Source organism: Oncorhynchus tshawytscha, unplaced genomic scaffold (assembly GCF_018296145.1).
Source record: "Oncorhynchus tshawytscha isolate Ot180627B unplaced genomic scaffold, Otsh_v2.0 Un_contig_2474_pilon_pilon, whole genome shotgun sequence".
NCBI lineage: Eukaryota > Metazoa > Chordata > Actinopteri > Salmoniformes > Salmonidae > Oncorhynchus > Oncorhynchus tshawytscha.
In genome coordinates this window covers 606-3712 of record NW_024606354.1, presented here as the reverse complement: position 1 = coordinate 3712, position 3107 = coordinate 606, and the positions used below count along the sequence as shown (strand labels likewise).

The window sequence follows — 3107 nt, the reverse complement described above, 5'->3', positions numbered from 1 at the left end:
TGGATGTGTTGTTGAACCAAAGGCCATGTATGTTGGAACCAAAGGCCATGTGTTGGATGTGTTGTTGAACCAAAGGCCATGTGTGTTGGATGTGTTGTTGAACCAAAGGCCATGTGTTGTTGAACCAAAGGCCATGTGTGTGTTGGATGTGTTGTTGAACCAAAGGCCATGTATGTTGGATGTGTTGTTGAACCAAAGGCCATGTGTGTTGGATGTGTTGTTGAACCAAAGGCCATGTGTGTTGGATGTGTTGTTGAACCAAAGGCCATGTATGTTGGATGTGTTGTTGAACCAAAGGCCATGTATGTTGGATGTGTTGTTGAACCAAAGGCCATGTATGTTGGATGTGTTGTTGATCACTGGCAGTAATTTCTTGTTGCTAATAAAGCTTTTACTGCAGCAATTCTGTCACTTACTTTGTTTCTACTTTACATTCTATGAAGTAAAGATCACTCATTCACTTTTAGATAGTATGTTGCCAAAAAGGCACACAATCGACACTCAACCAAAACATGTAGAGTGGTTTACAATAAGAGGAAACTGAATTATAAAAACTATGGATTTCATATTGTCTAATGTATGCAGGTAGAACTGAAACATGAAAAGTAATGCAGTTTTTGTAATGCCATTAACTGTTAGTAGTTTGAAAGTCATTGTGTTATGATTGACTATACGTTCCTCTTGGATAGAAAACATGTGTTTTGACAGAATGATGAGATACTGTATTGAGTCGGGTTTGCCGTGCTTTGATAGAGTTAGTGTTTGTACAGTAGAGAATCTCTTTTTGCATTTTGAAATGGAGAGTTGGTATTTAATGAACAAAATGTTGTTTTGAGCAGAAAATGTACTATTTGGCTAATTGTGTGATGTAGGTCGTGTTGTAGGTAGGTTTGTCCCAAACTCAACCCAGTATAAATTATGCTTCAAATGAACTGTTTAGCTAGGAAGATAAACTGTGTATTAGTCAGCTTTAATGGAGACATGTTTAGATGACTAGTGCAGGGTACATTTCTAACAGTAGAGGTTGGGACTGTGTTCAGGCTCACTGATACATCTTCTAAATCTATGAGTAAACTTATGTTTCACTAAAGGAACATGTTCGGCACAGCACAATGTTCATCTGGAAAATAACCAGTATGACTGAATTTTGAGCACTCGATATACTTACAGCAGAGTTTCTGAATGACCTCCAGGATCTCACATTCCTGAGACAGGAAGATAAATGCATTACAGGGAGATTTAGGAGAATCTTGTGACTGTCCATTTCCATATATATATATATATGTGTGTGTGTGCGTGCGTACGTACATGCGTGTGTGTGTGTGTGTGTGTGTGTGTGCGTGCGTGCGTGTGTGTGCGTGTGTGTGTGACTTATTTACGGGAGTGAAATATACACAGTTGTCATTCAGTGTAAGCAGTGTTGACTGCTGACCTGTTTGACACAAATCCCGATGACAAAGTTTAATACACACCCACTGTGACTGAGGAACAGAGGTCACTTTTTTACCTCTGACCAACCTCCTCAAACCAGCCCACCCTACACTCGCCCATCCCTACGAGCTCCAAGTCCCAACCTTCCTCAACTCTTATTCCTGCACTCCCCCATTACACACACAGTGATGAAAAGTGTGTTGGACTTTGGCTCCTTCCCATCACCCACAATTGTTCCATTATTTAAGAGTTACTCACGTCTGCCCCCGGATGGCCCACTGGGCCTGGTGATCCCTGTAGGGAAGGACATGAAGCCATGAGTCAGATAGCAGATGTTCGTTGGTACTTTGTAGGTACTACTTAACATATTCATACAGCATAGGTCATAATAAAAGTCGAAAAATACGTCAACTATGTATTCAGAGCTGTGGTTCTGTAATATTTACTGTGAACTCAATGTTGTTGTGGAACTTACATTCTCTCCTGTGAGACCAGGGTATCCTTTTGGCCCCTGGAGTCCTCCCGACCTGGCTGGTCGTTCTGTGGAATCAATAAGGAAGGAGTATGAATGAGCAAACAGGTATTAGCTATGCTAGGCAATTTATACCCTACGGAGATTACAATGGACCTGGTTTAGCCCTTTGGTGGCAGTGGACAGTGCTGAACTCTTTAATCTAAGGTCAACTTACATCATCACCGCGTTCACCTGGCAGGCCGACATCACCCTTCAGCCCTGTGAATCCCCTGATGCCCTATGAGAGAGAGAGAGAGAGAGAGAGAGAGAGAGAGACAGAGAGAGACAGAGACGGTTAGTGGCTTGTGCTTCTAGTTCCGACCGTGCAGTAATATCTAACAAGTAATCCAACAATTTCACAATAACTACCTTATGCACACAAGTGTAAGGGAATGAATAAGAATATGTTATATAAATATATGGATGGGCGATGGCCAAACGGCATTAGGCAAGATGCAGTAGATGGAATAGAGTACAGTATATACATTTGAGATGGGTAATGTAGGGTATGTAAACATTATATAAAGTGGCATTGTTTAAAGTGACTAGTGATACATTTATTACATCCAATTTTTAATTATTAAAGTGGCTATAGATCTGTCTGTGTGGGTGGACCAATTCAGTTTGTCTGTGATGTGTACGCCGAGGAACTTGAAACTTTCCACCTTCTCCACTACTGTCCCGTCGATGTGGATAGGGGCGTGCACCCTCTGCTGTTTCCTGAAGTCCACAATCATCTCCTTTGTTTTGATGATGTTGAGTGTGAGGTTATTTTCCTGACATCACAATCCGAGGGCCCTCACCTCCTCCCTGTAGACCGTCTCATCATGTTGGTAATCAAGCCTACCACTGTAGTGTTGTCTGCAAACTTGATGATTGAGTTGGAGGCGTGCATGGCCACGCAGTCATGGGTGAACAGGGAGTACAGGAGAGGGCTGAGAATGCACCGTTGTGGAGACCAAGTGTTGAGGATCAGCGGGGTGGAGATGTTGTTTCCTACCCTAACCCCCTGGGGGAGGCCCGTCAGAAAGTCCAGGACCCAGTTGCACAGAGCGGGGTCGAGACCCAGGGTGAACAGCATTCTTACATAGGTATTCCTCTTGTCCAGATGGGTTAGGGCAATGTGCAGTGTGATTGCGTAGTCTGTGGATCTATTGGGGTG

The 3107-nt window shown here is 43.0% G+C and overlaps 1 long non-coding RNA gene across 1 annotated transcript; it reads right to left on the bottom strand.

Annotated features, from left to right (window-relative positions):
* Positions 1-289: 289 nt before the first annotated feature.
* On the bottom strand, positions 290-2393 carry LOC121842155. The gene is made up of 4 exons (XR_006080965.1): positions 2121-2393; positions 1907-1971; positions 1690-1725; positions 290-1205 (listed from the first exon to the last, which is right to left on the bottom strand). It is a non-coding gene; the product is annotated as an uncharacterized LOC121842155 (long non-coding RNA).
* Between the last annotated feature and the right edge of the window lie 714 nt (positions 2394-3107).